This window comes from Falco cherrug, chromosome Z, assembly GCF_023634085.1.
Source record: "Falco cherrug isolate bFalChe1 chromosome Z, bFalChe1.pri, whole genome shotgun sequence".
In the NCBI taxonomy this organism is placed as follows: domain Eukaryota; kingdom Metazoa; phylum Chordata; class Aves; order Falconiformes; family Falconidae; genus Falco; species Falco cherrug.
Window position 1 is genome coordinate 76,801,667 of NC_073720.1, and position 22,498 is coordinate 76,824,164.

The following is a 22,498-nucleotide window of genomic DNA, read 5'->3' on the forward strand; positions in this document are numbered from 1 at the left end:
CCCTGTGTCATGTTTTTTGCATGCATGGTACAGGCCACACAATGACAGCCATCACAACGCTGTGGTTTATGAAGAAGAGCTTTTCCTCTAGTGACTCACCTCAGACAAACATTCCATTCGTAAGACATTAAATGATGCTCTCTCACCCAGAGCGGGTACAGGGAGGAACATGGTTATAAAATAAACAGAGAATGTATCTATCAAAAATTGCTACAGAGCTGAAGTTTCAGGGCATTTAAACTAATTTGCCTGGAAATTAATTTGTACTTACACTCTGGGCTGAACAGAATTATGGCTGTACAATAGGATGCTGGGGCTTTTCCTGCATCACCATGCATCCTCCAGCATGTGAGAGCATCTGAACTGGGGAGCACCTGACCTTTTATTAACTTGTCCCATACTTGCATCTCCATGCAAAAGAAACCCAGGCACAAAGCCCAGACTGGCATCTTGGTGGGCATGCGCTATTAGCTAGAATTAGACATAGCCTATAAATTTAGGCTTAGAAGCTTAACAGACTTGCACGGTCTTTTGGATTTATCTTTTCTTTCCAGTAGATCTAGTTTTGAGGTAAGGCCCTAAATTTTCACTGTTTACAGATGCGGCGAATGAAGAGAGGGGACGCAGCCTGATGCAAGCAAATGTCAATTTATTGTACAGAAGCACGAGTTTATATACACTTTCAGAAGCTGCGCGTTTTAAACTAATTGGTTCTTGAAGCTAAGCATTGCATACTAGGCAATCCCTGATTGGTGGTTAACTACCAGCAATTAACAGCAAGGTGTTGCCTTTCCTTGGCGCCATCCTTGGCGCCATCCGTCTCCCACTCCCCTGTGCTCTGTAAACATGCCCCATCATGTTCGTTGTTGTCTAGACAAGCTCGAGCACATTCCCCTCAGCTAACTGATTGCCACGCATGGTCCTAGTTTCCAGCCCGCTCCTGCATACAGATACTAGTTCTCTGGCCTTTTAGGCCTTTAGGGTGTGAAATAGTGAAGAAGGACGTGCATCTTCTCCAAATGAGTTCATTTTGAAGAGCCAAATGAGATGCCAAGTGCTACATTCATGGGAAGATCTATTGCCTTCTCTCTTTGCTAAATCTTTTTGGCCTGCAATAGAATAGTCACATGGGACAGAAGTTTTACACTACTTTTTGCTGATAAGCAGAACTATCACGTTTCTGCAGCAACCTCCTCATCTTACCCCGGGAACTCCTTCTTGAGCCTTATGGAAGGCTCTCGTAACTAGCGGTGATTCTGATTCTAGAGAAAAAGATAGTACCTTCACAGGCTTCAACTGTGAAAAAGAAGGATGGAGGATGTTTTGACACTTCATCCCGTGAAATTCCTCACTTTCCTCCAGAAACAACAATCCCACAGACTCTCTATGTAATTAAACCTTATGTTTCTCCTCAATTTATTTCCTATATGTTCCTTACACTAGTTTTAGTTTTTCCAAGAAGCTATACTCTTCAAGGAACTTACTTTCTCATCAGAAGTGAACTTGTGCATATTGGAAGACTTCTCTCTCTGGCGCTACTCTCTCTAGATAAAACTACTTCTGCTTCTTCAGCCATTCATCAGAGGCTACATTTTGCAGAGCAATCCTTATTCTGCATTTCCATGAGTTCGTTCACCATCACCAGTGTGAAGTGTATCGAACTGAGCTCTGTCAGTACTGGGTAGAACAGAAGTTTTAGGTATCTCACATAATCTCATCCCACCCTGTCCCATTATGTAGTATGTATCAGTGACGTCAGGATCTTGCTGACTATAGTTAAATTTTATTCTGCTATATATCATTATAGGGGCGGGAAATAGCCTTTAACATGCAGAGTGTTTGAAAGAATAAAGAACAGTCATAGCCAGATAAGCAGAAGTATCTGATGTATCACTTGTAAGACATCTGCACTCTGATTAACAGGAGAATAAACAGGCAGCAAAATGTTGACAGCAATACCCTGACTGGCAAGATAATCTTGAACTAGCCTCAGGAATTCTCCTCCCTCCAGCTTTTTTAAGCATAGTGGATTCTGCCTCCAGAAATGAGTGTATGACAAAACCAGATTTTGCATCACGTCACAGAAGTATAGATCTGAATAAAAAGAAATGCATTTGGATTTGCACCTACAGCAGGATCAGGAGGGACTGGGATCTGTCCATCAGGGAGGAGATACAGCTGACAGAGCTCCAAGCTGCATTATGCAAGGAGGCTAGGACTCCTGTCCCATCGTATACATGCAGCATTCTGTGCTGATCAGCTTGCACTACATTCAGAGCACAAGCTAAGCAGCGGTCCCCATGGAACTTACAGGTCATTTTAGCCAAATTTCCCTGAAGAGCCGGAGGTCTGATAAAATACAAATGAATTTCAATTCTGTTACTTCTATCTATCTATATATGTAAAAGATACAAAGATTTTTTCCTCGCTTCCCACTGTTCTTCTCTTTCCTCCTCCCTAATCTTTTTCTCTCTTCAGATAAATTAAATGGGGAGCTTTTCTTCCAAGAGGTCAGTCTAAAGAAAAGTGTAGTTCACACTAAAAAAACCCAACCAAACCCTCAAGGGCCTACAGGAATGAATAAATGCATGGTGGAATTTTCTCCATTAGAAGAGAGGAAAACATGAGCAGCAGTCCTGCATTTTGTACTGTGTTACAGGCACAGTTCAGCGCCAGGCATGGTACAAAGCCAGCAGTGATTCCACTGGTGTGATAATTTTGCCCTAGAGCTGCCTGAACCGAAGTTTTTTACTAGCGTTGCAAAAGCCAGGATGTACTTTGTGGGTTTGCATGCGTGTGTGTGTGCATGAACATGTGCATGCTGAAAGGGAGGTGTTGAAGTACCTGCCGACTCTCTTTGTTTCGTAATAGAGCATGAGTTCTCTTTAAATTCTCAACACTTGATGCTGAAAGCCAGAAAACATCAAGTGAGTTTTAGAGGGACGTTGCAGAATCCCTCCATGATCTAGCACTCAAGCCTGCACAAACATCACTTGAACCACCTGTGTAACACATCAGACAGTATCTGTAGTTCATTTAGCAGCACAGAATTAAACAAACAAACAAACAAACAAGTCTGTGAAAAAATCCTGAAAGGAATCATGAAAAAAAAAGAAACTTTTCCAGTAATCTCTGGAATACAGTTTGAAATGCATGAAAAAGGTTGCAGCCACCTTGTCTTTGTCTAGTTTCACCGTGCTGAGAATATATTACTGCTTCCAAGGAAGGTGAGTAGAGGGGGCATGTGGCAGAAAGTCTGTCAAGAGACTGGAAGGACTCACAAATGCAGAACAATCACACGCCAGACTATGTTCTTGGCTAGAGTTCTTTGAGGTGAAGAAATAAAGAAACAAATACATCTTAGTACACTATGTATTTTTTAAAATCCTTGGTCTTGCAATGCTTTGCGCCTTTGAGAGCACAGGGTAACAAATCCCTGTTTAAACAGGGATTAATTTTTTTTTTCTTTTTTTTTTCTTTTGAGCAGCCAGCTGCTGGCGTTCAGAAGATGACCTTTAGAAGGTACAATTCAGCTGATTCTGCTGAAATGGCAATAGCTAGTACTGGGGTGAGGAGTATCCCAGTATCTTTTATAGGAGTAAGCGTGAACTATAAAAACGTCCCTCAAAGAAAACGGAGAAGTGCTCAAAACTTTGGTCTTTCAGGTCAGCCTTTGAACACTTTCCCCTTGCAAAACTGGAGAGTCAGACATGGTGCCGTTCAGAAATAAAAGTGACAGTAGAAAGAACCGACAACTGAATGTTAAACGTAGTCCACTTCCTAAAATCTGGTTTATTATTCAGATGATGTTTCTATCCCACTAGTTGTTTGAACTTCTGAAGTGCTTTCTGAACAATGTTTTTGTGAAAATTGTTTGTGATATTTCTGAATAATCAGGTCATTCTTCTTCTCTGAAGAAGAAAACAGAAGTGGTGAACTTCTTTTTATGACATAACTATTTAAACATTAATAACAGAACAGGAAGTTTCTATATTAATGTGTATTATAGTCCAGAATATTTTCTTGAAGAGTGCCATTACAATTTTGAAAATCTGTAGTAGCTGGATGTGGCTTTAACCCTTGACGATGGGATTTAGTACTTGTTTCTTTTCAGTTTATAGTTTCTGATAGGATGTGGTGAAATCTTAACTTTGAGGACATTATGGGATGGAAACCTGCATCTCATATAGAAAGTAAACTCTGACACATGTTTTTTCCATTGAGCCTCTCTCTTTCCTGCAAGTATAGGCAAGAAACAAGAAGAAAACAGAGGTGACAGGTATATGTGATGTATATCTCCTTCAGCATTCATTATTTTTGTGCATTTGGCCCTCTTTTTAAGTCTCCTTGTTTTACAGTGGACAATCTTCATCATTTCAAGTGATATTTGCACTTGCCACATTTCTTCCCGCCCCAGTAATGCTGTGACATTCTCCATTGGCCCCGTTCTGAATCCACTGACTGAGCTAATCGCACCTGCTGTCATGTTCAGGTGGGCAGCAGCAATTACACTTCCTCCTCCCTTGCACAACACACAGTACGTGCTCCCCTTCCCAGGCACAGGATTGTACTTAACACACTTTTTTGCTGGTGCTGCATTAGAAGTTTAGTCTAATGTTGTTGCCGTGCTTGCTTTGTGCTGTGTACTTGTGCAGCATGAGGTGAGAAATGAGAGCGGCCCATGGCTGACCCTCCTCCTCCTGCACAGGTTACTTGCATTCCCATTACTTAGCAGGAGGTAGTGGGGTGAAATGACTGTGCAGCTTTCAGTCAACTGACAGGGCTTTCGCATAGCTTGGTGACAGCTGCTGCTGCAGCCCGTTAGTGAGCGTAGTGTGCTTTCCAGGAAGGGTTTTGTGGTGGGCTTGTCCTTCCTGTGAGTAACTCACGCTTGCTCAGCAGCTAGGCACTTCCTTCCACGCTTCTTCTTGTTAATCTTACTCCTGCCTCCTGCTTATGACCTCCCTGATGTTGTCCAGACATTTAGTTGCAACCCTGGCAGAAAATACCTCACAGCTGCTGAATACCTCATTGTTGTTATAGCCAGAGCATCATTTTCTAATTCTATAGTTTTGCCATTCAGATTTGCCTACAGCTTTCAGTGGGAAACTCTTCCTACAGCATTTTCCTTACACAGGCTGGTCTTCATCTTTACATGAGGCATCGGCGTATCATGGCAGAGTAAATGCATTAGCATCAGTTTCTCGTTTTAAAAAGCAGTACGCTGCAGGAAGCTTGCATTTATTGGATTTTACTCATTGTGTGGCCAGGTTCTGCTGCTGCCTACTCTGCAAAACTTCTGAAACAGCTTGAAGATTTTCGCTGGACTACTAGATTTCTGTGGCATCAGTGGAGATCAGAGTCTGTCTGTGCCCACACTCACATACAACTCTGTTACTGAAACTTACCTGTCCAACCTGCTCACCAAAGGGACAGGCACTGCTATCAGTAGCTCCCAGTCAGAACCAGTTGGTTGGAACAGGAGAGGAACGCTTTCACTCCACAGTGCATTAAAGGATCTACTTGAGGAGCTTATTGTAACTGATACCTTACTGCGACCTTTTGCAGGTTGCTGTGGACCTTCCAAAGGGCAGTATTTACATTAATTGTCCTTGGTATTGTTGACTACAGATTTTCTGGACCATAGTCAGTGATACTTGCACGTGTTCGTCTATGATTTCCTTATATAGGAAACATAGTTCTACATCTCATTTGCTAGCACTGAGTAATAGCATGGAGTCCTTTTACGAGCAAATATTTCACAGGTAAGTCATGGAGGTGATAATTTTGGCAAGGTCTTTCAAGTTGAGAGATGGGCCCATGCAAACTTCATCAAGCTCAGCAAGGCCAAACAAAAGGTCCTGCAAATGGGTCAGTACAACTCCTAGCATCAATACAGGCTGGGCAGAGAATGGATTGAGAGCAGCCCTGAGGAGAAAGATGTTGGGATGCAAGTGGGTGAAAAGCTCAGCATGGCCCAACAATGTGTCTGGAGCCCAGAAAGCCAACCGTATCCTGGGCTGCATCAAAAGAAGTGTGACCAGCAGGTCAAGGCAGGCAATTCTCCCCCTCTACTCTGGTCTTGTGAGAACCCACCTGGAGTACCTGGCGCGTTCAGCTCTGGAGCTCCCAACATAAACAGGACATGGATCTGTTGGGGGGAGTCCGGAGCAGGGCCATGAAGATGATCAGAGGGCTGGAGCACCTCTCCTACAAATGCAGGCTGAGGGAGCTGGGCTTGTTCAGCCTGGAGAAGAGAAGGCTCCAGGGAGACCGTATAGCAGCTTTCCAGTACCTAAAGGGAGCCTACAGGAAAGGCGGAGAGGGACTTTTTCAAGGGTATGTAGTGATGGGACAAGGGGTAATAGCTTGAAACTGTGAGTAGGTTAGATTAGTTATTAGGAAGAAACTCTTTACTGTGAGGGTGGTGAGGCACCGGCACAAGTTTCCCAGAGAAGCTGTGGAGGCCAGGCTGGAGGGGGGTTGGAGCAACCTGCTCTAGTGGAAGGTCGGAAGGAAGTTCATGGCAGAGGGATTGGAACTAGGTGATCTCTAAGGCCCCTTCCAACCCAAACCATTCTATGATTCTATGAAGTCTTTAACATATGCTACTGAGATTTAGAAGACTATAGAAAAAAAGGAATACAACAATTAACTTTGTTCTAGGGTTTGCTATAAACTGAAGTTCCGTTCTGCCAAAATACCCTGCTGAAAACAGAGAGTTTTAATGGTTTTTTATGACTTCAATAAATATACCACCACTATATATTTTCTTTAACCCAAGTGTAAAACACTAAAAAATTGTAATATTAATCACTCAAATAATTCAAATAGCAGAATCGCATGAATAATAGTGTGACAGCTCTGAAGACTCAAAGAAAATTACTGAATGAGAAACATTTTTCAAGCTGTGGCAAATATCTGAATTCAAATCTAGTTCCTGCAAATTTAACCTGCCCAGCCTTTCACAGCCTTTTTCATTGTTAATTACGTGAATTCATTTAAGCTGCTTGTTAGCCAGAAGTTACATCTTAGTCTTACCAAAAAGCAAGCTTAGTATTACTGCCATTTCAGTTACAGCAGCTGAGACTTCATTGTCTTAATTTTAATTGTGGAAGCCTATGTTCACATCTCCATTCCCAGGGTTCGCCCAAGAATCTGTGTTTCTTTTCTGAATACTTGTGAGAAGTGAAATAGTACTCTAATTGGAAATAAGATAATATACGCTCTTGACAGGCAGATTTCCTGGACAGGATAAACAATTAACAGTTGGATTACTCTTTTTTGAAGAGGAATTACTGAAGTTACTGAATTGTTAAGCCTTTTCTGGTTCATGTTGATGACCTGCTCACCCATATAGTCATAGGATCATAGCAGAATTCAGGTGAGAAGGGTCCTTAAGAACACTGTCTTTCAAGCACCTTCTGGAAGCAGAGTCTGATGCTGGTGCTGATGAAACCAGGTTGCTCAAGATTTTGCCTAATCACCCCTTGAAAAACTCTTTGTTTGAGCAGCTTTCTTTGCTACCTGCTGGTCATACTGGCAGAAAAGTTTCTCCTTATGTCCACCCTGAGCATCTCTAGTTTCAGCTGATGCTGTTGCCTCCTGCCCTCCTGGCAGATACTATTGTGGAAAGCTTGTCCCTGCCCCCTCAGTCACTGCCCTGTAGGTGAGGCGCTGTTAGATGCCCCAAAGCCACCTATGCTCCAGCTTGAACCAGACCCAACCCTGCAGCTCCACGCCTGCCATCCCAGTGGCCTCCTCTCATCCCCTCCGGTCGCTTAATGTTTCTTTTATCCAGGACCCCGGATCGGCTTCGGTGCCTGGATGAGGCTTGATGGGTGCTGAGCATAGGACATCACCCCTGCCCAACGCTGGGTCCCTGTCCTGGGCTCTGCTCACACTGCTCCAGGCCCCGTCCTTGCATGCATCAACTGGTGCCCCTGCTTGGTGTCATCTGCAATGTCCACACACCTCTTCCCGCACGACCGGTCATTCTGACAGATGTTAAACAGGACAGGCCTTAGAACAGAGCCCAGTGTTCTGTCCTTGTTACTGGCCCCCCGGTAAATACAACACATTAACTGCTACCCTCTAAGCCTCTTTCATCAAATCAGTTTTTCACCTGTCTGTTTGTCCACTCACCCAGACTGTAACATCCTAATTTAGGTACAAGACATTGTATTATTTGACCATGATGAGACCCCTGCTAAAGTCAGGCTAAATAATATCCACTGCTGTACCTAGAAATGTGTTTCAAGAGGACTCAGTCCATGATTTTACCGGGGTCAATGTGAGGCTGACTGACTTGTAGTTCTTTGGATCATCACTTTTGGGTTTTTTGAAGGCTTTTGAATTAACTGTCCTTCTCTGGTCTTTGGAAATCTCTCCCAGCCTCCGTTATCTTTCAAAGACGATAGAGAATGTCAGTGCAAAGACACCAGCCAGATCTCAGCACTGTGGGTATGGTCTATTGGGACACATGGACTTGTGTGGGTGGATTCCTCACAAGTGATGCCTGACTCGACCTTCATCCACTGCTGGTCCTTCTTGTCCTCCTTGAAACCTTTCACTAAGCACAGAGGTTGGGGTAGCTCAGCCCTGCCCATGTCTACTGTCACTAAATCACCCATTCCTTTTAACAATGGACCTACATTTTCCTTGTTCACCATTTTATTAGTAAAGTAGTAATAGACACTCTTCTAGTTGCCCTTGACATGCACTGCAAATCTGCAGCTGAACTATGGCTTTCCTGACACTGTCCCTGCGTTCTTTAGCGTGAGAATTCCCTTCCTGTAACCTGTCTCTGCTTCCTTTTGAGCCTTTTTGAACAGAAGCTCTGCCATGAGTCTCCCGCTTAGCTAGGCTGATGTCTTAATATAATATTAACTTGTTTTCCTAAGCATCAGGATGCACAGCGTATGTGCCTGGAGGATGCCATCCTTAAAAGCCTGCTAACTTTCCTTAGCTCCTTTGCCTTTCAGAGCTGCATCCCATGGGATTCCACCTAGTAAGTTTTCTGAGCAAGCCTAACACTGCTCACCTGAGGTCCTGGATCTGTACCCAACTGCTTGCCTTCCACTATCCCCTGGGGATCTTGAACACCTCTATTTCAGACTCCCTACAGTTAAGGTTGCCGTTATCACTGCTCTGACCAGTTCCTCCTGGTTAGTGAGCAGAAGATCCAGGGATACATCACCCTAGTCTGGTCCATCTAGCATCTGTTTCTCATTGCTGATACCATTCAGATATCCCTTGGATGGCTCGTGTCCCGTCATGTTTCCCTTGCAAGCAGGTGTCAGGGAGGTTGAAGGTCCCCAGGAGAACCAGCCAGTGATCAGAGGTTTCATTGCATTGTTTAAAAAAGCTCCACTGCTTCCCCCTGCAAGGTGGCTGGTAACAGCCTCCTGAGTGTCACCTCTTTTCCTGACCTCTTCTCTGGCTCTCATCCACTTGCTTTGGCTCACTGGCTGCCCATCCTACAGAAGACCTCCACACACTGCAGCTGCTCCTTTGCATAGTGGGTCACTCCCTCCTTGTCACTGCCCCACTGTTTGAAGGGCTTGTACATGTCCATCACAAGATTCTGGTCATTCAGTGACCCCAGTGATGCTGCAGATCTGAGAATGCACACCACGCTCCTTTTTTTCTCTGGCCATGGGCATTTCCATACATACCATCCAGGCTGTGATCCAGTTTTGTTATTCTGGAGGTCTTTCATGTATGTGTCCACATGCGCCCTTTGCTACCCACCATGATTCACTGACGATTAGAGGGAGACTCAAGATTTGGGACTAGGTTCGAAGGACATATCTACAGTAAGTGATAGTTGTGCTAACTCACTCACATTTGGTATTAAAAAAGGATGTGCTAATGTGTTTATTTAGTTGGTTTGGATCTTTTAAGAAATAGTTTTATTTTTATTGTTTGGTTGGGGTTTTTTTCTTCGCACCGCCCCCGCCCCCACCCCCACCCCCCCAAACAAAATAGCAGGAAGCTGTTGGGTTTTTTTATTTGTATTTTTCGTATTAAATGGGATCGTTTGGTAAGTGTTTGGGAATAGGACTTTTTCTTATACAGCAATTTCTTCCTACCCAGGCATAAACCCCCTATATAGTCTAAAAAAAGGTATAACACATGTACTTCCTTTTAAATAAGATGTTTTTCTTTTTGGGTCACAAGATAAAACTTCCCTCAGTTCTCTTGCATAAGAATAACCCAGACTGAAACACCGGAGTAAGTGAATTCAAGATTCGTAATCTGCCTCATGTGAAGACTTTGTAACAGACTTTTTCACTGGACATCATCCAGGCCTAATTGTGATCCCATCAAAGTGAAGGGATCAGCTGGTGAATATAACTTTGAAAATAACCATGGTCATTGAGAGGTCCTTGGGAAGTTCTTATCACTGCTATTTATATATGCAGCCCGAAAACCTTACCTGTATCTCTGAGACATAGAAATATAACGATATCAGCATCTCTTCTGGTTTAATTGAAGGTTGGTCTTTCCATTGCAAGCATTTCTTTTACAAGATTTCTACTGAATTTTTTAAATTGGTGTGGGCAGATGGGTTGCTATAGAACAGAGCATCTCAGTGGTCGGGTTTTATTCCCATTAAAAATTACTTTTAAATTAGTTTCCGGTTTAAAGCAGCGCATTGATCTAATGCTTTTATGAAATAATTTGATACGTAAAGAATGAAAAGGATCTTTAGAAATTGAGCAGGACCTCATGTAAAGCTCTGTGTCTATTATTTTACTGAGGTTCTAATAGGAATTTGACCATTTGTCATCAATCAAGCAGCCACGCGTTCACAGCAAGCTTGCTTAGCCTGGTCAAAAAAATGCTGAGAATGGGGAGTACTGGTCCCCGTACATTGATGAGGGGGCAGAGAAAAGAGGAACAGGAATGAAAACCTTGAGGAAAGAAGAACATGCTGACACAGATATAATGGTTATACATGTTCATGAGACTATATGAAACAGCCGTTTGGACTGAGCACTTGGTTTAAAGACAGACTGTGATCTGTTCTTGTATATACCAGCTTCCTCAGAAAAATTGAAATGCACTACCTAAAAAATCTTGTCCAGAGTAGTGTTTAATATCTTAAAACAGGGCCTGATTTATGAATATTCCACCTAGGTGTGATGCAGCTTGCCTTCCTTTAAATGTGGTGTAACATCCCTTCTAAAGAATCATCCCAGCAATTTCATCAGAACAAACTTCCTAATGAATAAACAAAAATGAGAGCACAGGAGTTCAGAAAAACAGTAACATCTTCTTCCTTCACGTTTCATGTCTTTTGTTTCCCACATGAATATATGCTATTTCATCCATAAAATTTTTTAAACATGACCTTCTCTCTAGCCTCTGTGAATTACAAGCTTTCTTTTAGAGCAATACATGAACGCTCTTGAGCTGTGTCCTACTAGAGATGTGGAAGCAGGTGGTTGAAAAGTAGAATCTCTAGTTAGCAATAATTGGGAAGTTTCATCAGATGTCTACCATTTTTATGGTTGCATTGCCTTTGGCATAGTACTCTCTGGCTAAGAGTGAGAAGTCACGCCTAGGTGTGTTTTAAGGATACTGAAACTTAGGAAGTAGTGTGTTTCTCTTTTGCATGGCAGCAGGACAGTTTCCAAATTTTCTATAGTAGTGGTGGAATTTGATGTCTGTTCCAAATGCTGTAGGTCAAATAATGGATTTTACAGTTTAGTTTTAGAGCTAGAAGTGTATTTAAAAATTAACAGGTTGGAAAGAAAAATCCTTTAATGTTAAACAGTGGTATATGATTTCAGATTAAGATTGTGTTCTAAAAATTTTTGCTTTCCCCTTTAAAAATCATACACAAGGAATATAATTAATTTCACAAGTTTCATTTTTAGATATTCTTACCATTCCATGTTTTGGGTTTGGTTTTTTTTCCCCTGCACTGTACGGTAACCCTTGCATAACAATTTTAACAACCTGGAAGCTGCAGTTTTAATATTATTCTTATTGGTGATTATTTATCAGTTCTAACTTAAGGAACAGATAGTTACTTCATGTAATTTATTTTTTTTTAATATTATATACACAAGGTAACAACAGATTAAAAAAACCAGCACATACATATGTTTCTTGGAATCAGGGAACGTCTCTCATCTGATTTCTACGCAAACCTACAAATAGCTCCTCCACAAATGCCATTCAGTGGCTTGATATTTAAATATTTTACACTGTCTTATACAAACAAAATTTAACTAGGAAACAATACACCTTGGCACTTGGAGTTAGTAGCAAGAATCTTATATGGTAGGAGTTTTGTCAACACACCGAGCAGGAACTATAGAAGCATTCTTTCTTCAAGAGTTTGCAACACCATGAACGGGATCTGTGCTGAGTCACAGTTAAGTTTCTGTTGTCAGGAAAAGGGCACCACTTCAGGCTTCATACTGTGTGAAATCGTTTTAATTTTTATGTTACAGTTGACTCTGAAACTGATACAGATACTTACCTTGCTGTCATAAACCACGACTTTTTTAGTCGTTCTCTTAAACATGAATCACGTAGGAGTTGACCCATGTTGGCTATGACCAGTTTCAAGCTTTGAGTAATGCAGTGTTGGGTCAGTTATTCCAACAAGCCCTAGGCAATTTTGTCTCTATGGAGTGGGTTAATAAGGCTGGCACCCAGCTCTCATTGAGAACGCCCTCCTTCCGAAGTGATGTAGGTGTGGAAACAAAGTACAGGGAATACAGGGGTATGCTATGAGTTAAATTCAATAACTATACACAAGAGGAGCATTACTTATTTCTTAAACCTTTCTACAGAGGAAGCAGAAGTCAGATGACACTTATATTGGAAGAAGTCATATGGGAACCTTAGTTAGCTCTGTCCCTGGTGTGCTTTATGACAAAACTGACGTCCGAGTGACAGGAACTATGTATCAGCACAGAATGTGGACATGGATCCTCCCAGGATTGTAGAGTTGTTTCCTTAAGTGCCTAATATATTTAGAGAAGCAAGATATCTCCAGCACCAACCACTGCAATGGAGTGTATCATTTCAGCAAGAACGTTCCTGTGGGTGCGACTGGGGAATCCTTCTTCCCTGTGCTATGCCCCTCTGTAACATCTATCACCTGACTATCCTCTGTGTGAGTGTGTCACGTGCCTGATGCTGTTTTAAACACAGTTTCTGGCATTTAGTACAGTGAAGTGAGAGTGCCATGACACAAACAGTTTGCAAGGGGATTATCTCAAGGGCTCAAAACCTTGAAGTAATGGAATAATACGGCAAATTTCAAACAATAATAAATGTGCACAGAAGCTTGACAAGGAGACAGTCGGGTGCCAATAAAATTGAACAGAGAAGCACGTTGCTAATGAAATGTAAGCTGGAGTGTAAGCTGCCTTACCTCTGGGGAACCATTGTAATGCTGATGTACAAATTAATGTGGTGCAGAGAAAAAAAAGAATAGGAACAACAATTAATGGAATGCAGTATATACTTGGTGTCAGAGTTCTGATCAACTTGAAAGGCAATTACTTATTCTTGAGTACATGACATTGCCGACAGCATTGTTTGGGAATATTCCCACAAGTGCATTACCGTTCTGAATAGTATGCCCAGGAATGTTTCATTGATACTGTTTCTGCCATGGAAATGTATTATATTTGATCCCATTTGCATGAGCTTGTAAGCCTCAGGGTGAACTTTCTGGTTGCTCACACTAGCCTGCTGCATCTAGGGTCTCTCCTGGGTAAGTGCTCAGACTACCAGAGAGGAACATTGCTTTCACTGTGATGGGATGAATTATTTATTACCAGAGAATGTGTTGGATCTAATCTATGTGTTTGTGATCATGGCTCAGATCTGGAGGCATTTGTTGAAGGTATGAGACCATACTGAAATAACTGTGCCTTACTGACTTTGACAGCCTTCTCTCTCAGACATAAAAAACCCCGCCATACCCCCACATATCTCAGTGGATTTTTTTTTCCTCAGGTTTACATGAACCGTTTTCATTACCAAGCTGACAGAAAGACAGAAATCCTAATAGGAAAGGGGAGAAATGGAAATATTCTTTTAAAAAATGTGGAAGGTACAGATCTTTCTTTCCCATTTAATTGTGGACAGAAAACAGCCAATCTAAAATTATTAGAAGCTAAGGTCTGTAACACTCTTTTGAGCTTTGGAGACCTGACTTGAAGATTTTTCTTTGTTACTGGTTTTGGCTGGAGTCTCTGTGCACTTGTGAAATCTTAATCATCCAATGTAAAGTTGGCAGAGAGAACTACCAGAAGACTTTCTGACATTTTGGAGAGTAATATGAAGAAGATGGCAAAACATTTTTTTTCTTTTGTTTGGGTAACAAAATAAGGAAAGCAGGACCTTGTCTAGAAAGCCTATTGTGCTTAAATGTAAGGAGGTTATTGTGCTTGTTAAATGCAACATGATAGGTTTGGGCTTGTGAGTCCCATGTTTAAATGATCCTTTATATCAAGATTTTCCATCTTTTCTGTGTGATCATTATTCTGGATTTGTGGGATTTATTGCAAATTCTGGTGTTCCTACCAAGAAAACCAGTCTTGTAACACTGAGGAATTAATTGCAGAGGAAACGTGAGCTGTAGATATGACAGCCATTTCTGTCATGAGTTTTAAGGTTACTCTAGGAAAGCTAAAATGGGCAACAAGGATGGCTCAATACCTACACAACAATGCTGAGTTATCATCAGATTTAACAGTGTAGCCACATGGTTCATCCTGCTGGTATTTCTGGTGGCTTTCACATGTGCTTATGGTATCGTCTAGATGACTAGTTTTGTCTTCACAGACTGCTTGTGTAAACAGAAAGACATGGGAAGTTTGTAACCTCCTTTTCTGTGTTTCATCTTTCTCTGCCTCTTGTGACTTTCTCCAGTGAGATGAACAGTAGCTGAGGATCTAACCTTGGATCAGAAAAACACAAAAAAATTGGCCTGATTTTGGAAATTTCTCAATTATGCTATTCCAAACACTTCCTGTCTCTGTCACTCGTCCTTTTCAGTGATTCTGTGTGGCTTCCACATGCCTTTTGTTAGCTGTTGCTTTTCAGGCTAGAGCTGGATCTATTTCAGCAGAATAATTACCACATACCAAAGTGCACGCATAAAGGTAAAGACTGCATGCAAACCTTAGGTATTCGCGCCCCATGTCAGGGTGGTATCAATCAAGTCTCTGAGGAGCCAGAGGTGTAGGCTCTCCACAAAGAGTTAAAAGATACTGCCACCTGTGAGCACTTGGTTCTTCTTATGAAAAGTTAAAATGACAAAACTGTTGGAAATCATCTTTAAAACTAAACTTGAATACTTGATCTCAAGTTATGAGACAGCTACAGGAAAGGGCTTTACTTCCAAAGAGGCTTGGACTAGTACCAAAGACTGAGGTCAGGTTTTCTGAAGTACAGCACAGCATCCAAGGAATAAACTCCAGTTTTAGCTGGATGATAAATGAAGATGTAAGGAAAGGGGGGAAATGGATATATTTCTGTTCAGAGTTAATCCAAGCAGGAGTACGTTACTGTAGGCAAAGTACATGACCAGGTGATTATTGGTTAACGATTGGTTTACTTTCTGTGTATCTTCCTACTATTTAAAATTGAGACATTTGGTCTTAGTCCCTCAAATCTATCACACATGAATTTAGCAAGTAATTCAGAGCCTTTTGCCCACAGGTCTTTAGCTGTTGATACAGTCTATGATATATTTGTAGCTCTGAAAATGTACTACACCAAAGAAATTCCATCTTTTGACCATTCCTTTCCAAAAAATGGAGTATCAGGCAGAAACTGCCCTTGCAGTAAAATTTGAATGGGTTTTTTTTTTTCCTCTTTTAATAAATGGGTAGAGTTGCATAAGAACCAGAATTGCATTAAGAGATCATATAATCTGTAGAGCCATAAAACTAATAAACAGTGTGAACTTGAGGAATGGTTATAAGGAAAGAGCTATGACTGTAGTAAACATAGTTAATGGAATGTACTGCATAAAAATCAACTTCTGCATAAAAAGCAATCTGGTGTATCAATGTTGAGATTTAAGTTCTTCAGCCTTGTTTGTTTACCTTATGAATGCTTTCTATTCGCTCTGAAAAATGAAGCAGTTTTTTAGAAAAACAAATAGGAAGAGAAGAACTGTTCTAAGTGGGAATCTGCTGAGATCTGTTAAATGTCTATATTTGCTAAATATGGTACAGGTTTTGTCTTTGTGTTCAAAAAGCTTAACCCATGATAAGTTTAGTTTGGGGAAGATAACAAGTCTGGCTGGGAAACTCATTTTACTTTGTTCTAGGCATCTGCACAAACATTTTTTATGAGACTGAGAAATATTTGTCTTCTCTTATGACAAATTCAAGCTTTCTTTTATGAGAGACCTAGGACACAGGTTGTTATATTATGAATGCAGTAAGAAATTTCAGAGGTTCATTTTAATTTGGAGGACAATAACGTTGTATAATCGGGAAAAAGAAAGTCATTATTTTAGTAACAGAATACCTCTGCCTCCTTTGCCTTTTTAGTCCATATTTTTGTGTCTACTCCATTCAGACATATTAGAACCTACTCCTTTTCTCTTTTCAGATTTTGTATACATTCAGAAAGTCTTCTGTATTTTCTCTCCTTGCATACTTTTTTGGTATAAACTAAAAAAGTCCATTGTATTCCATTTTTTCTTCCAGATTCCAGACTGATAAACTTTTATTTGAGCACATTTAATCAGCTGCTAAACCAGCTCCGTTTTCTGCTTGGCAAATTGGTGTCTAGGTTCATCAGATTTCATAAATACAAAAAGTTCCCTGTAACCTGTTTTACGCTCCTAGGTTTCTACTTGATTGTGAAGTCTACTTTTGTTGTTGTCGTTTTGGTTTTTGTTTGTGCATACGTGATTTTCAGCTGAAACTTTCCTGTGTGCCCTAATGCTAGCAGGTGAAATGTCCTTACAGTGTAGGAAAACAAATGTTTAACTCTCCGATTTGCACACAGCTGTGTCACTGCCTTCACGTTTTCATCACAGGTGATTAGACATTTTTCCTCCAACGTCTGTAATACCAGTATTCCTTAAGGTAGTGCCGGGTTTGGTGGGCATACAGCTCACGAACAGGTTCTGATCTTCTGGGAACTAACTGCTGGTCTTGAATCCATCCTTCCCCGTTTATTTCTATGCTTATGGCAAAGGGAGTTCCTGACAACGTTTTAGGTAACTTGGCCTAACCACAGCACCATCAATATGGAAGCTGAAGAAATAAATGTATATTTTGTGACCAGTCTACCTGCCAGTATATCTAACTGGGCCTATCACTAGCATTAAAAGGTTAAATTATTGTAATTTTATTGGCTACGAATGGAGGCTGGCTTGCAAGTCCAGAACATTGCCAAAAAGGCAATATTAGAAGAGTACTGGAGCCAATTTGGACATGCTCTGTGTAGCTGCTGATTAACAGTGTATCTCACATTACTCCACTTCCTGTAATGGTAGCACAGTTGTATGACCTGATCATCTTGTAGGAAGAGGTTAGTACATTCAATTTTAGAAAGATTTGTTTCACGCTTGTTGGTTGTCTTTCAGGCAGTATGTGGTTGTTTCACATAGCAATGCCTTTTAGCTTTACTTCAAAAGACATTTCTCCAAACCTACGTGAAGATTGACAGTACAGTATGGAAGGTAGACAAAAAATTGTTTAGTACATACAGTTCAACTTTCAAAGGAGCAGAAGTTCTTCAGATTGAGTCTGAATGTCACTCTTGCGGTCAGTTTAGAAAAAAGATCTGTTCCTCTTTGGATTCAGGGTCTGTATTTGCACTTACATCACTGATTCAATTGAGGAATGCCTGGCAAACCAATTCCTGGCAAACAAGTAAAAATTAATTGAATTTTGCATACACTTCTTAGATTCCTTGGCCACAGAATGTAAAAGGGAATCTCGTTCATGTTCTTCCTTCTTACAAGTGTGGTCTTAAGCTAATAGTGGAACACCTAGACTCCAAGCTTTACTCTCAAGTAACTGAAAATATTGCATGGGAGGTAGAACACCTTCAACCAAAGTGAATCTTATCTGCAGCACCAACAAACTCATTTGCAGACTATCCATGCTTTTGAGTCAAGTGGATTCAAAACACATGTTTTGAAACCTGCTCACCAACACTTATGTTGCCACCTTAGCCTGGACTTTAGTATGAAGGAGAAGATGAGAAGTCTGTTATACCCAAAACAAAGCAAGAAAGAAAAAAAATCACAGTAACTGCCCTGAAAACCCACATCAGTTTTGGGATGAACAACATAATTCACTTGCTGTGAAATGGTCCTTTGCTGAACTTAAAAACAGGAGATGTACATGGAGTTCGTGTGGCATGCAACTTTTTCTGCTTCTCTCTCTGTTTGCTCATTTGGGTTTATTTTGTCCAGCTGCTGAACAAAGAAACCAATTATCTGGATGCTTCTAGCCCATTATACCTCTCAGCACTTCGCAGTCCTTGACCACAAATGAGAAGGTTTCCCTCTGTGGGGCCAGAGATGAGAATTATTTCTGCTTTTCTCAAGAAGAGGATCAATCCACTGAAGCCTCAGAAGAAATAGGCCACACCAAGGCGCTGGCTGCAGAGGAATTTCTCTCCCTTCACAGCTGGATCGTTTTGGCTCTCTAAGGACCTTGTGTGAGAGCAGTAGTATTTGTTGTGCACTGATGTTGGCTTCTCAGTGAAGGTCTGCCACCTGTGGGTGCTGTACTAGTTTAATCTCTTTGTACATTCTCTAGCCTTGACTGAATATCTCTGTGAACTTTGTTCATGTGATATTTGGTCCTGCACAGGTAATACAAAACCTTAGATTATGGTTCAGTTGTTTGAAATTTTATGAGATGAAAGATGCTGATAAAAGATTTGTTTTCCTGCGGAGCTCTGCTGGGCTAGAAGGATCTTATACTTAATGTAAATTTTAACGTTTACTTGTGCAACAACTTCTTAAGTTTTGTTATTATACTAAAGTTGTTTTGGTATCAGACCAGATCCCATTTAATGAGTTCTTGAAGGAGCTCAAGCTCAGGTTGGTTCCTTGCTCTGGTATTCATTACCCCAGCTTTCTCCCGACAGCATGTCAGTTTCCTGACGTCGGCTCAGCTTGGCTTATGTCATTGTAAGATTTGTACTTTTGTCTTCAAAGTTTAGAAAAGTTTTTCCTATAAATATGTTTGAAAAAAATGTACATTGGGAAATAGATTTATGTCAAAATGTCCTGAGAGTAATGTATATTTTTTCCTCCTTCTATTGCAGGAATTAAATGAAAATAAATACACTAAAATACAAGATATCTCCTCTTTTTTTCCTCTTTTTTTTCCTCCTCAAAAATTATATAGGAGGAAATGAAACACTGTTGAAATACATCCCAATATGGGATGAAAAAAAATAAATATTTTTTGTTCACTAGGGAATTACTGTCTGCTTGGCATAAAAACATGTAGATTCATTTTACAGATTGGGGCCAGCTCTTGTTGGCATAATCCCTCTAGACACAGCCTGTTTGACTAAGGACCTACTCTGCTGAGTGAAAAAGAAAAATGGACATTTTAGGGAGAGACAGATTGGCCATTACTCTTCGGCAAAATAAATGATATCTTACTTTCCCGGACACATGACTTCTAGATATGCTGCCCCACTTGGTCCTTGATGAGCCAAATAACAGCTCCTTGTCTCCTGATGAATACAGTCACTCTTTATCAAAAGCATTTCTTTATTTCACTCCTATATTTTCATTCATTCCCTACATTAATGTCACACAGAATCAAGACTTTAAATGGGATAGGTAAATCAATACCAGCTCATTACTGGTATTGATTGAAACAACACAGAATGCTACTTACTTGCTTTGGGAAAATGGAGAATAGGGCAAGGGAATTCTGAAGATCTTACACGTAAAATATGCCACAGGTAAGTGTGTGAATAGTTGTCCAGGCAATGAGGCTCCTGGAGTGAAGGAAAAAAGTTCATCAGGTTTCAAGATCTTATCATGTTTGAAGACCATTATTTTGAAGTGGGGTTCCAAAATGTAGAGAGAACAATGCAATGCATGAAATCAAATTTCCATGGAATCTCTGGCACTTTATGAGGATGTTGTAACTGAATTCTGCAGAAACTGGGGTCTATAGTAGTTTTTAAATTATTTTAAATTTTGAGCATTTGAATCTATTGAGAATATCTAGCAGCATAGAGGAACTTGCACTTGTAATTTAAATATTACAGGAAACTCCTGGCTGGCTGGCTGTTGCCAAATCTATTTGCTGCTAATCTATAGCTGCTGCTGAAGGTGTTTTTGAGACAGCTGGGTTTTTATGAGATGAAATTTGGAGTACTCATGGCACTTAGATGCAGTCTCATGGAGCCTGACTATGAAAAGTGTTAGCTCTGACATTCTGTGTGGTGGTGCTGCAGACCCACAATTATGAAGCCTGTCAGACTCAGATTTACTGTTTCAGGTTTATTGGTCCTCTCCTGCAGACATCAAACACAGAACACTCCGCTCTCTTTGAATATATTTGCATCTGTATTATGCAAACAGCTTAAAAGAAAACTCTTTTTCTCATTGGTGTAATTAATGAGGGTGCCCAGATGCAACTGAACAGTAAAAAAGCACCCCTGGCTGTCGCCTGCATTTACCACGTGATAAAGATCTGATTGTGTTAAGAACCATATTAAAACAGAGTGGTTTTTTACTGTGAAGGGCTGTGTTTTAGGAGGGGAGGGGGAAAGAATGAAACTAAGATTGAGGGGAGGAAGTTGGAAGATGTCCCTAAGAATGTCATTAAGCTTCAGATAGCCAAACCTAGGTGGCTCTGTCTTGGCAGACAACTTGGCAGACTTGGCAGGGGGGAGTTTAACTTTATTATGTTAAAATAATATAAATGATATAATGTAAAATGATAAAGCAGTGGCCCTTGGTTGCTGGGCTCTTGCTGTGGTTTACAAAGGCTCAGCTTTCTGCAACATGGGCAATCTGACTTTAGTTAAGAACTTGGTGGAGATCAATAACCGTCCTTACATAAACAGTAAAAAAGGGAAAGGGCTTGCTTATGCAATCTGATGTTTTTGTAGCACATCTTCGTCTAACCATGAAAGAACAAGGAAAAAGACAGTAATTTTGTGAGAACACCTCAAAGAGCAAGGGGGAAATGGAAGAACCCATGGAGTTAAGTTCTCTTCCTCTGGCCTGAAATTAAATGTAACAATGTTCAGACAAAGTTCAAACTTGAAATCACTGGCATTCTGGAGAGTTTAATTTCCTTTCATCTGTTGGATTTATTAACATAAATACCTTGAACTTTATTCCAAATTATTTGAATTATTCCAAATCCCCATTTAGACTGAAGTTTGCTGCTTCTTGTTTTTGTAACTGATAGCTTGTATGCTAGAGAGTTTGCCTGTTTTGTTCAATTCAGTTATTTTCTCTGTTATGCTGATTCCTGTCTTTGTGAGCATTGTCTTTTTTGAAATCTTTGTTTTTATGTTGGATGTTATGTGAATCAACTCTGGGTTTCAGTGGGAGTCCAGCACAGGAAGCATTTGTCCACCTGGGTAGGTGACATTACAGGATTGCAACTAACACAGTGTATTTAAACCTGCCTTGTGGAACATTTGATTTCCAAACACATCTTCTTCCAAACTGTATGAAAACTGAATGGTTTACACCAACAACATGGTTCTAATATTATCTTATCTATAATTTAATCATAAAATCACCTGATACGCACAGCCTAATTAACCTGTTTACAATGAAACAACATTTTCTTTAGAAGTGAAATCACCACTACATTCAGTAGAAATAGTATTACTCAATTGATGCCTCTTCAGGGAAAGCATAAAATATCCCCATTACAAAATACATTAGTTCCACTGTATTTATCTGAAAATTGTTATCATGTTTTGCAATAGTTATCGTAACAGAAGATTGGTTTATTGAGCCATTTCTCGTTTATTTGGTGTTTAGCTTGTTTGAAATGATTGCTTCAAATGCTATGTATTTTCTAAAGATTCACATGCCATGGATTTTCTAAAGCTTTCTTCTTTGATTCTTTCTATAATCATATTTGTTCTTCCTTTCGTTGTCATAGGATGTCCTATGCCCACTGCCCTTTCAACTTGATGTAAGAGATGGGCATACCTCTGTATGAGGCTGTTGCAATGTGTTAATTGTTATTGTTTTCTGTTTCTCATAAAGCACCTTCCCACCTGTTCCCTACACATGTCTAAATACTGGACTTAAAACAACAGCAGGGTTAAACAGACAAAAAAATGTATATGCAGTAATCAACTAAAGATTGTAAAAAATAATAATAAAATAATCATAGAATCACTGGTTCACAGGATGGCCAGGTTTGGAAGGGACCTCTGGAGATCATCTAGTGCAATACCCTGCTACAACGTGTTCTCCTAGAACTGGCTGCACAAAATCGCATCCAGGAGCATTTTGAATGTCTCCAGAGAAGGA